At 35.9% G+C, this 13,288-nt stretch overlaps 2 long non-coding RNA genes across 2 annotated transcripts in view; one reads left to right on the forward strand and one right to left on the reverse strand.

The window, feature by feature from the left end:
• LOC118600221 overlaps positions 1–3,494 on the forward strand; it is a 7,694-nt gene extending 4,200 nt beyond the window's left edge. Inside the window, exons 2-3 of the long non-coding RNA XR_004949815.1 lie at positions 1,325–1,475; positions 2,755–3,494. This is a non-coding gene — a long non-coding RNA (uncharacterized LOC118600221). The remainder of the gene's footprint in view (positions 1–1,324; positions 1,476–2,754) is intronic.
• Positions 3,495–4,265: 771 nt separating this feature from the next.
• Positions 4,266–5,086, reverse strand: LOC118600222. The gene is made up of 3 exons (XR_004949816.1): positions 4,548–5,086; positions 4,397–4,477; positions 4,266–4,320 (listed from the first exon to the last, which is right to left on the reverse strand). It is a non-coding gene; the product is annotated as an uncharacterized LOC118600222 (long non-coding RNA).
• Positions 5,087–13,288: the final 8,202 nt, after the last annotated feature.

The raw sequence follows: 13,288 nt of genomic DNA on the forward strand, positions 1-13,288 counted from the left end.
CAAGTTAGAGCAAAAAAAAAAGTGCACTCAGCAGAAAAAGAAGCATTAAGAGTGCAGAAAAACTGGTTTAACTCTTTAATTTCTTGTTTTAAATGCAGATTTTATTGAAAAACAATTAAATTTTAGTGTGAAATTGGAAACCAAGTTGTAAAAACTGTATTTTATCCATAAAAACTGTAAAATTAGTGACGCTAAGATACATTTCTGTTAACATTTTAAGTGGAAATGAAAGTTATCGGCATAAATATTGTTGGGGAAGTTCATAAAATGAATATTAAATAATTAAAAAAGGATTCCTGGAAAAAAACAAACATGTAAAACAAATTTCTCTGCGTGTATCTTGAGTCGATTTTCTATTTTTTAATCATTTTTCATGTTTTCATCCTTTTGTTTGTGTGTGTTTTTTCAATGTAAAGATTTTTTTCTAGTAAAATGAAAATGAAATAATAAATAAAAAGATGAAATGCAAACCTTAAGCTCCAGAAACTTAGATTAATTTCACAAAAACTGGCGTTCGAGGATGCTGGTACCCAAACTTAGAGTCCATCATGCTGTAAAAAGTGAAACAATGGACCAATTAACAAAAACTATTTCAAAAATGTTTGTTTTTGTCAAATTACATTTTTAAATTAAGTAAACCATCAACTTTTTTAATGAATTTAATAAAAACGAATACATTTAAGTGCAACAAATTACATTATTTCTGTTAATTGATCGAGTGTTTTATTATTAAAGTGTCCAAACAAACATTTCATGTTTTAAACATATAATTTTATCAGTTTAAATCAGAAATAATTCATAAAAAAGAGTCAAAATGTTGATGTTATGAGCCTAAAGATTATCAAGACGTCGATTCTCTCCAGTAATTCTGCCGCCTGCTGCTGCTCAGGCGACAGATGAGCAGCTAAGAGCTTTGATCCTGGAGGTTAAAGGTGCTCTCGGGGCTAAAATCCACAACCAAACCTGAAAACAACAACCTGCACCTTCAAAGCTTCTTTCTCTTTGAGCCCAATTAGAAAGAGTGCAGCTCCCAGTCTGTGTTTACCTCAGCAAGGAATATAATCCCATTTTGCCATCTGGTGGTTCTAAGGAAAACAGGAACTTGTAACTTCCTAAAATCTGCTTTTCTTCTTCTCATTTTAGCTAACTTTCTTTTTGACTTTTTTATTTTTTGAAAAACCTCAGAGGGAATGAAAGGCCACAGGTCACGAGTTCAGATGTAATCATAGATCTAGTTTATAGTAATCACCTTGTTTCTCTATTTTTAGCGCACAGCGAGCCCCAGTTCTGCCAATCTGTTAATGAGATTTACTTTTGGCACAAGGAGCCGCGCAGACAATGGACGCGTCTAGACGTCCAGCTTGGAGGATAACGAGGAGAAGAGGGAGCGCCAACGGGAGAGCAACAACAACCGACCGCCAGGACTTCAGCTCAAGCTGTGAACAACTCTAACGAATGAGAAGAGACAGAAACATGTTGGTTTGGATTCAATCAGCTTCATGCACGAAGAAAATCCTCCATTTCATGGATGTTTTTTTTTTTTTAAAAAGGCAAAGGATGAAAGGGTGGAAGTCCACATTATATTTAAAGTGCAACAAAATCACCTCTTTTTCTGATTTAACCTACATTTTCTCAACTTTTACTGCAGATTCTCCCCTTTCTTTGAGGTCTGCACAGAAACCTGCAGCTCATAAAAAACTTGAAGTTGTTTCTCAAACTAGGTTGTCATAAAATAAACCTAAAAATAGTTAAAACAGGCCTGAACTAGACAGTCAGTTCAAAGGAGAAAGCACCATTTGACTAAAATAATCTCAGAAAGCTTCACTGCGAAGAATTTCCACCTGGAATGAGGCAACTGATGAAACAGTGACCTCTAGCGGTAAGGTTTTTCAATTACATTTTTCGATGGGAGCAAACTGTGAAAGTAAAAGGAAAAAATGACGTAATCAGAAAATTATAAAATATAAAGGTTAAAATCATAAAATTGCTCAAGTTTATTCTAAATCTAAAACAACCAGAGTAAAAAAAACAGATATAATTTTTGTTTATTTTTGATTTTTTGTTAAAAAAATAATTCAATAAATAAATAAAGGATTTAACTATATATATTTCTGTGGGGCTTGGGATCAGGGGGTGATTAGGTTAACTTGTTCCACCTGGTTTCCATCCTCCTAATGAATGCACCTGTACTTGTCCCTCCTGTTTAGGTCTGCATTTCTCCTGCCGTTCTTTGCCAGATCGTCTTGTGTGTTTCTTTGAGAATCTCGAGCCCTCTAGCCTTTCAGCTACAACGCTGTAAAAATTAAATTACTTCCTTTTTGAGCCATTCTGTGTCCTGCGTTTGTGTCCGCGTCCAGATCCTGACAGTAATTCCCAGCCCGATGTAATAATGGCATACTGCGAGAAACAGGAGTTTATTTATCAATGGCAGAGACAATAAACCTGGTTCACAAGCTTCACAGACGGGCGCACGACAACATTATCCACAAATAATCAAAATAGACAAAAATGCTACCACAATTAGTCCACACACCCCCTTTTTTATTTTACCAAATACATGTCACACATGCCACATAATCTTCCATATTCCTTGGTTCTGGTGAGGTGGAAGTCCTGGAAAATTAACTTCTGTTTGTCATATGAACCATAAGATAAAAACAGATGGTAAAAGTTGTGAAAGTTGTTTATTCAATCAATACAATCGTCTTTTTTTCTGATTGTTTTTTCATGGCTCCTCTTCTTCTGTCTTGCTAGAACCTTCTTCTCTTTTCGTCCCACCTCCCGCTTTTTTCCACGGGGATTATTCTGCCCCAAATGTGGAAGAAGGCCAGATGAAAGCGTCTCCCACGTCGGTCGTCCTCAATCGTCTACTCAGAGCTCCACCTCTGGAGGATGTGTTGTGTTTGGAGGTGTCGTCTCCCCCGTTTGGTCAGGTGATGCAGCCGCTGTCTCATGTAGATGTTGGTGGTCATCTCCCCCTGATCTGCCTGGTTCCTCCACCAGCAGACAGTGGCTCCAGTGGTACCAGGTGTTGTTCTTGCCCTTCAGCCGAACATCCTGGGATGTTTGCTCCACCGTCGAGTGTCCACGAGGTTCAAACCACTTCCTTTGATGATCCCCAGGAGGACCTGATCAGCTGTGTGTGGTTCTCTGGCTGTTCATGGCTGTCTCAAACCTGCAATGCAAAACCTGACACCAAAGCCTGCAATCCAACATGGTCTGACTGAACACCCCTTTGTCCCTGGGTCTTGTAGGCTTGTGGGAGGAGTCACCAAAACACACATTTTAGGATGAATTCATCCTAACACTCTAACTTCTGATCGATCTAATTGATTCAAAGTTTCACTTTCCCCACTTCAGCGGCAGTTCTTATCTCTTTCTTTCTTCAGGACTTTGAACAAGAGAAATCTGAGTAAAACATGAAACCCACTTAATGATTATCACCAGGAATTAAAATGCAAAAAGTAACTGTTAACAAGCAAGAAGTAAATAAAAAGAAGCAATTAAAAGAACTGAAAACAGTCTAAAAACATTTATGGGAATGCAGAGCTACAAGGGCTAACTCTGTCTATCCAGACTGGTGAGCCATTTAGATGGAGTAAGGCTCATGTCGAACAACAGTGTCGTTCCGCCTGTTGGCAGCTGGGAAACAGACACCGAAATCACCTGAACGGGGGAACACCAAAGAGACGAGGGCACATCTCTCAAACGTCAGGCATTAGTTGCAGGGAATTTATGGCAATCTAGCCTGGGTGATTGCAGTTCCAGCAAAAATGAGTTGAGACTGAAGACAAAGTCATTCTGTTAAAGTCTCTTCCCCTACTGTTATTAGTATCTGGATGCAGAAAAACATTAGGGAGCTCTCGATAAAGTCATAAAGTTCTAAAAAATTCAACTGGACAAATTTTCTTGCTTGAAGACGCCTCACCCGAGCGGCTTCTTCAGTTCTTCCTGACTGGTGGTAAGCTAAAGATATGTATCCCCCTTACTGGAGTTCTAGTCCCTGCATGAACAACATGGTCCCCTATGAACAGAATCGTTGTAGTTGTCCCTGAGCCTCATCATCTGTCCGGCCGATTGTCGTGCTGACAATCAGGACAGCGGATGAAACTCAAAGACACAAGACAACGTCTCTGCCGTCAGGGGACTCTGTTGGCCATGAAAAGACTGAAACTCTAGTGGGGAGGATGTACATCTCAAGCTCAACACCAGTCGGACAGAACTGAAGAAGCCGCTCGGATAAGAGACCTGCTTGACTAGACGAGGAGTGCTTGAGGTCCATCCAGGCTTCCATCCGTAGGTGACAAAGTTTCTGTCCTCCTGTGAAAAGCAACAAGAAAAAGCAATGGTTGTTTGTTGGTCGCTCCATCTGCTTCGTGCATCATGATGAAAGCACCTGAAAAACTTCTCTCCACTGCTGGTTGTTGGACATCATGTGGGTTCCACGCCTGAGCTCAGCATTCACGGACAAATGATTCTGCAAAAACGAGTCCAGAAACTGCAGCAACAAGGATGAACATTAAAGAGACAGATGGAGTGGTACTCACAAGCTGGATGTGGGAGCTTCTGCAAGAACTGAACCTTTAATCTCTAAAGTGTGCAAGACGATCTAATCAAGTCTTTTTATACAGAGCTCAGCATGTGGAGAGAGGAGGACTTGGAAGGAAAGTCTTCCTCAACTGCATTCTTCACAAATTTGGACAGAAGTATCCAGAAAGACTTGTTCACACGTGACTGACATAAACAGATCACGTAACGCCCGAGGTTGTTTTCTTCTGAAGATTTTTTTATGGTATGTTGCCTTTCCAGAAAGCAGAAACATCAATCTCAGAGTTTCGTTTCACCACAAATGAATGTGAAATGACTACAGCTCTTGTTAAAAGAAGAAAAAGCATCAAAAATCCATATTTTTGAAATGAACTGTTATACAACCATAAACAAACTTATTGGAGATTTATTTGTTTAGTTTAGAGATAGAAATGAGAGATCTCGTCTAGTCTTGAAGTGGGTTTTTGGAATGCTTAAAAGATTTTGGTTGGAAGACGTCAAGGATCGGACTGAAGAGAAAGGGGTTAAAAGATCAGAGATGTATGTCTGGACTTGACCGTGCAAGGCTCTAAAAAAATAATTCAAAATTTGACAGATAACAAAAAATAAAGCAGACAGTAGAGGAGTGATGCGTGTCCGTTTCCTGGTTCCTGTTAAAAGTCTTGCCTCAGAGTTTTGGACGACCTGAAGATGGTTAGGGAATGTTCGTTTAAACAGGTAAAAAGAGAGTTACAGTAATCTAAACGAGAAGAAATAAAACCATGAATAATTGTTTCCAGTGTTTTGAGTGACATTCCAGAGACATAGACCTGTCAAACATCAGCCAGAGGTTTCTGAGACTCGACTGGATAGAAGAGCTGAGAAACCCATGGTGCTGTAAGATGGAAGGAATTTTATTTTCTGGAATTTCTCAGTTTTCTGGGTGTTTGAGCCTAAATGATAAATACACAGCCATGTTTTAATGCTGGTTAAACAATCCAACAAATTTTGTAGTTTGTAATAATTATTTTCGTGGAAAGAAAAGTATAGCTGGATGTCATCTGCGTAGAAATGATAAGAAATGTGGCTGAATTGCTAAAAAGGTTTCCCAGGAGGAGTCATATAAAAATGAATAAAATAGGGCCAATTACAGAACCCTGGGGAACGCCACAAATGATGAGAAATGTGGCTGAATTTATTAAGAAGTTTCCCAAGAGGAGTTATTTACAAAATTAATAAAAATGGGTCCAAGTACAAAACCCTGTGGGACGCCAGAATTGTGGCCGAATTGATAAAGAAGTTGAAATCATGTCGAAATTTAATAACATAGGGACAAGTACAGAACCCTGGGGAACGCCAGATATGATAAGAAGTGGCTGAATTGATTAAGAAGTTTCCCAAGAGGAGTCATATAAAAAAAACGAATACAAATATGGCCAAGTACAGAACCCTGGAGAACGCCACAAGTCATTGTTTCTATTGATTTAATTATTTGATTAAAAAAATAAAATAAAGACATTTCAAGATTAATTTGTGCAAACACTTATAACAAGGAAACAAATTTTTTCAAACAGCTTAATCTCGTGTTTTTGGGTTTGAGTGGTTTAAAAATTTCAGTCAGTTGAGAATTACGCAGTTTATACATATTTTGTGTTGTTTATTCACAGTTATTACGTAAATCTTACACAATTGCGCGAGATTTTTGCAAGATGCATGGGCAAATTTGTGGCTTTCCACGACCGTTCCACATATGTCTAACCCATGTACCAGAGATATATTACATCGAGTTTTCGCCGCACAGATCATGTTAAAATTAAATAACTAACACATATTTTGGGCCAGATTTGGCTTTTTACGTTGAATTATGTGTTCTTTGTGTGGTTCATTCGTACTTTTTTTAACATGATACATTCGTGAAACATCTGTGAAAATGTCACATGAAAGATCACAACTTTTCTCCACATTACCAGCTTTCATCAGTGCAATAAGCGCAAAATCTACGAGTGACACGGCCCTGGAAGTGTCTCGCGCAGCTTGAGGAATTTTAAAGGTAAAAGTGTCATCAAATCCAGAAGACATTATTTCTTTGCTACAGTGAAAAATATGTTTTTTTACCTTCTACAACAAACATTCCTTCCAAAGAAAACGAACCTCATTTTAGACTGAAAGGGATTGAGAATACTTTCAGAATAAATGTCTGTGGCAAAGTTCCATGATCTCCTTCTGTCAGTTACGGTTAACACCACCCTCACTCATGAGGAGCTCACGCTGAGACTTTAGGAGATTTTCTAAAGTGCAACATGACCTCCTCTGATTTTAATTACATTTATTTAACTCATCAGTCAGGAAACCTTTTCTAAAAACGGACTGTATGTACTGTTAGGGTGTCACTTAGTAAAAAATTAAAAAAAATAAAAGACAAAAAAACTGTGAGAGTTAAAAAAAAAACATCAAAAACAATCAGCATATCTATTATTTGATATAATGATTTAGAGTAAACAAAGGATAAAAAACCAAAAGAAAATATATATTTTCTCAACATTATATATCAATATATTGCAGATTTACCAGTATCTTAAAGGATGTAAAGCCCCTACTTAAATACATTTTGGCTCTTAAATGTATCAAGAAAATAATATTCTGAAGCAATTATTAAAATATATATTTAATAAAGGAGTAACATACATATAAAACAGTAAAATCCTAAAATCAAAAATACAAAAAAATAAAACGTATAATTAAAAAGCAAAGTAGACATGATTATTATCAAGGTTTTAGTTTTAAAAATAAACATTTGTTTTAATGAATTGTTAAAAATGAGTAAAAAATTGCTTGTTTCTCATTATTTGTTTTCATTTTCAGAATAAATATACATGAGATGAACTGTAAACACCACAAGACGAACCAAATCTTAAAATGTTACAATTTTTATTTGAAAAGGAACATCTGTTGACTAGTTTCAAAAATCAGTTTACTTGTTAGAAATTTATGTACAACAAATTAGTTTTGAAATATCTTTATTTTTTTAACCAAATTAATGTCAAAGCTGATTTTTGCTGCTTTTTCTTCTTTTAGCAAGATCTTTAATCATTTTACATTCATTTATGCTGAACCGAAACTTTGAGATTGCTTTTTCTGCTTTGGCAAAATGGTCTGGAAGAGCAACATTCCATAAGAAATCCTTCCAAAGAAAACAACCTCAAGTGTTATAGGATCAGTAAATTAAGCTTAATTAAAAATAATACATGAGTAATGTGCACACATTTCAATGGGTATTGTGGATTTAGCTTCATTTTGTGCAGATTGACCTTCTCCTCTCATTTAATTTACGTTTCTTCAACATATTCATCGACTCACTGCAGATTTACCAGCTTCCAAAATGATGCTGGAGGTCTGGAGGTCTGGAGTACGCCAGAAAGGTCATTAAAAAAAAAAAACCTGGAAGACGTTTCAGCAATTTTCTTCAAATACATCTTCGAGAAGTAAAAGCAGGTTTGAACCGAACTGTCAATTCAAAGCAGGAAGCAGCATTTGGCTCAAATAAACTCCAGAAACTGAAGAAATTCCACCGGAAGTGATGTAACTATGTGAGAAGAGTGACCTCTAGAGGTTAATGCTTGCAATTACATTTTTAATTTAAGCAATTTTACATAAAATGAGATGGGAGCTGATTCAGTTCATTAAGGTAAATGAAAAAAAAAGGAATTTATGGAAGTTTATTCTTGCCAAGACAAAATTGTAAATAAAACAAACAGTTTTCTATCTATTTCTAAACGACAGCCTGTTAAACCGTGTTATCTGTCCCGCCAAACTGGAATCATTTATGTTGATGATTCTTCAAAACTTTTGTGCAAAATGTATTTAAGTGTCAAAAAGATGCAATTGTTTGTTTATCAATGAAACTAGTGGATGATATTGTGTCTCCGATCTCAGATACCTGTGATTTATAGCTCGCTAGGTGAGCTCCATAAAAGGAGAAACTTCAAAAACGTAAACGTTCCACATTATTAAGGAGAGCAACATTTTTAAGCAAGATGGGTAAATAAAAGGATCTCTCTGCTGATAAGCATTAAATATGTAAATGTTTTGGACAAGGTATGGAAATCTCAGATATTTTTTTAAAACTCAAGCCTGATTATCGTACTATTAGGAGCTTAGTGGCTAATTTAGACATACATGGGGTTGGTGCAGATAAAGGCAGAATGAGGAAGGTTTTGGCAAACAGATCCATTTGATTTAGAGAGCAGCTGCTAAAATACTATAAAAAGCGTAAGCACATATTTGAAGCTGCTGGTGTTTCTGGAGTCCCACAAACATCAAGGTTTAGGATCATCGGAGGCTTTACTTCTACGTACGCCTAGAAACTCCTGCCGCTCTGCAGAAACCACAATGGCTTAAAGACCACTTTTAAAACAGATCAAAAAATGATCAGAGTGGGACTTTGTCCTAAAAGATTCAATAATTTTATTTCAAGTAAATAAATGGAGTATTCGTTATTGAACTAATTTAAGCTAAATGTATTTCAATTAATCTTACTCAACTGAATTAGACAGGAGATTTTTTTGATCCACTTCTTCATGATGCTAATCAATATAAAATAACCTGGTTCTACTTAAAAATAAGCTAAATAATCCAAAAGTGAAAAAGAATCTTCCATTTTGAACAACAAACATGAGATTTCAAAGATTTAGATTTTTCACATTGGAACCAACGATACAAAAAGGGAATAGTTTTTATTTTTAATCTGACACTAAAAAAATCATTTTTTCTCAGATGGCTTGGACAGAAAAAAACAGATACTTCATGAGATGATTATGATTAAGTTTATTAATAGTTTATTAAAACAGAGCAGATATAGAGGAACAAACCTTCATTCTGGAGGTGTTTACTCTAAAATGTCCAGAAGAACTTGTTCAACCGTAACTTCCTGATAGAGATTCTTTGACTTTACCACAGACACTAATTCTGAAAGTGTTCTCAACCACTTTCAGTTTAAAAACATGTTTGTTTGCGTTGGAAGAAATGTTTATTAAATGCTGCAGTTTTGCTGGAGCAGAAAAAAACAGTTTCACAGGGTGTGGTGGACCGAGCAGTAAAGGCAAGGACAGCCAAAAATATATCAAAAAAATATTTACATTTATTTTCAAAAAAGATATCTCAGTGAACAAAAATGGGCCCTTAAAAGAGGTCAAAGTAACAAAAGCAACTGAAGCTTTAAATAGGAGGACAAATCAACCAACTGAACAGACAGAGCAACAAACTTAAACTGACCTAACTAATTGGAAACACAAGGGAACATATATAGTGGCTGATCAGACCAACTAAACACACAAGGGGGAACTGAACAAGACTAAGACAATAGAAATACAGCAAACAACAAATTAACTTGTCCATCCTAAAGTAAACTAACATAGAAAAATATCAAAACTAATAGACATAAAGTAGAATGTTAACTGAATCAAAGTTTAACACAAAGAGTTTCTCCTTCCCCGGGCAGTGGTTCAGTCCAATTAGTGTCCTGCTGCATATAAGGCCTCTGCTGGCTGGCATGCTTTCTTTGTGTCAGGCCTGACATGGTGGCTCCAGCAGACGGCGGCAGCAGCATCAGCAGCAATGGTTCCCACAGCACCGGTAACTCAAAAAACACAAGAATAAATTAATGAAAGAAAATTGAAATAAAGCTTAAATCGTGTGTCAATAAATTTATATTTTAACAAAAACAAGTGTGTCTTGTAATTGAAATAAAATGTATCTAAAGGTGTGTGCAAGTGAGTGTTTGAGGTGCAGGTTACTGCCCTGATGGTGTGGCAGCGTAGGCAGCCATCACACAGGGGTACAATTGAGTAAAGAATAAAATGACTAATGCACTTGTTAAGATATGGAAATGCTACAAAAATTCACGTATTTGACATCTAACTGTAAGTAAACTGATGCATCACCAACGTGAAACCAACACCTACACCAACACATCCCCAAGGAGATGCCAACAAACCATAAACACACCACCAATGGAATGCCATCACATTAAAATTTACCTTTGGGTCGTGAGTTTCTGTACAGACATTTCCCGCTCAAAGGGCAGCACCAGGCAATTTTTTTTGCCAAACTTTTAAGTTATTTTATTTATGGTTTTAATTATTACACTTTTTTACATTTGACATCCTTGCAATTTGGCTCCCCCTCCAGCAGATGGCGCCCTAGGCGGCCGCCTAGCTCGCCTACGCCCAGAGCCAGCCCTGCCAGCAGACACTAAAAAAGCTTTGAAAACAATAAAATCCCTTGGATTCAAAGACAAACTTTAAATCATCAAACTAATGTCTCCCACACACCTCACATTATAGAAATGAAAAATTCAGACTCATCATGAGATTTTAAAATTCTCTTTTACCTTTTAAAATCAGTAAACACACAGTTGGTGTCAGAACTCATTGATATTGATAATGTTATTGTAAATTAATATTAAACAGAGAATTCTACTCAATTCAGACTAAAATACAAAAATTTGATTAAATACACACATGATTTATACAAATATTAAAGTAATTTCCGTAACTTAAGATCCAGTGTTCTAAAAACTTAATTAACCAGATTATGTTATAATAAGCTTACAACCTTAAAGAAATTGACATTTTAGTTTAAAATGACAGTTAAAGGTACAAATTAATCAAACTAGGAGATGAAATTTNNNNAAAAAAAAAAAAAAAAAAAAATCAAAGTTTAGATTAAATGCTGTATAGAGTTAAGTTAAACTTACCTTAATGTGGAAAATAAATGTAAATTCTCCAAATGAACATTTGAAAATGTCAATCATAGAATTATCACTGCTAAGCAAAGATTGCAAACATACTCGGACACGTTTGGTGCTTTGATTTGGTGTTTATTGGCTGAAGTATTATATGGTTTCAGAGTTTTTTTTTTTACTATAAATTCAAATAACAGAACATTGCATGCGAGAGGAAAGAACATCAATTCCAAACATGACCACAAGAGGGCGGCAGAGTGCAAGAAACTCACCTCACTTTTACTTTGGAGACAAAAAACAGTCAAATCTTGCGACTTGTTCCAGTTTATTTCATTTAACTTTGAGGATAGTCAGATTATTTTTTGTCTGCCTCTGGTGAAAGAGTGAAACACTGGGAAATATTTGAATTCTCACTCGTTCTACTACATTTAAAGCTGTAAAACCCTAATTTGAGATGGAAAAATATCAAACTTTTCAACTTTCTTTAAAAAAAATAATTAACAAAGATTCTTATTTGATCACTTTTGTGCAAATTTCAGATTAAAATGCAGATGAGATGTTTCAAAGCAGAGAAAAGCTGACTTATTATTATTTTTAATGAAAGTAAACTCGGAGTAAGGTGCGAGTAACAAAGAAAATACTGTTGCTGCACAGAAGAATTTGGCATCAGCTGCTTGTTTAACGTGTTTTCAAAGCCAGGATGGTGGCCGCTCCGGGATTATAGCTCACTTTTTTGCACTCTGCCTCTCGAGCCGCCAGCATTTCCTGAAAAAAAAAAAAAAAAAGAACAAAATGTCAGTTTTGCAGGTTTAAAAAATAACTTTTATGCTGCCACTTTCGTTTTATACACTTAGACAGAATCAAGAGAAAACATGTTTTGATCTGATGAAATAAAGCTTGTTTATAGTCATTAAAGACATTTTAACAGGTTTGTTTTATCTTCAATCTACGCCTCTCAACACTGAAAAAGTGAAACATTGGATTAATTAACAAAAGCTCTGTAATCTGGTATCAGTTTTCATCTAATTAATATTTTGAGTTGATGGTTTATTCAACTTAAAAATGGAATTTGATAAAAACTAATATTTTTAAATGTAACAAATTAAAGAGCTTTTGTTATTTAATCCAATGTTTCACTTTTTACTGTGAACTTTTTCTCAAAATTAGCACAGCTGGGAGTTTTTTGGTCTCATTTAGAGCTAGAAATGAAGAAATTATTATAATGAGTCAAAATCATTTTGACAATACATCTCTTGACAGTACAAAAAACTTGATTTATATCTAAAAAAAAATAAAATTGTAATTTTAATTATGTTATTTTAACCTTCAATAGAGTCGGTCACTTTGGAAACCATTCTTACAATTTGAATAAACAGATTTAGGTTCAAAGATTTAGATTTTATGAAGATTTATTCAAATGGACCAACTTGAGTTATAATCAAATTATCATTTTTATCTAAAATGAGTCATTTCTACTTAATACAGTAGCTTTTAGTGACTGTAGAGCAGAATGAACTACAATTAAGTGCATAAAACTACATGAACTAGCCAAAAAATGTTATTTTTGGACTATAAAATTCACTTTTAAGTAATTCCATGTAACAGTTCATTTCTTAATTAATTTTTTCCTTCTTAAATGCTTGTGTGAAACTCCTTATTTCTAGATTTTGATATTTTATTATAGGATTTCTTATTAAGAAAAAAAAAAAAAAAGAAATCCTATAGAGATAGGGTGAGGAGCTCGGTCACCCGGAGGGAGCTCGGAGTAGAGCCGCTTCTCCTCCGCATCGAGAGGAGCCAGTTGAGGTGGTTCGGGCATCTGGTCCGGATGCCTCCTGGACGCCTCCCTGGTGAGGTGTTCCAGGCATGTCCCACTGGGCGGAGGCCCCGGGGAAGACCCAGGACACGCTGGAGAGACTATGTTTCTCGGCTTGCCTGGGAACGCCTTGGAGTCCCCCCAGAGGAGCTGGAGGAAGTGGCCGGGGAGAGGGAAGTCTGGGCATCTTTGCTTAGACTGCT

The sequence above is a fragment of the Oryzias melastigma genome, linkage group LG20 (genome assembly GCF_002922805.2).
Source record: "Oryzias melastigma strain HK-1 linkage group LG20, ASM292280v2, whole genome shotgun sequence".
Taxonomy (NCBI): Eukaryota; Metazoa; Chordata; class Actinopteri; order Beloniformes; family Adrianichthyidae; genus Oryzias; species Oryzias melastigma.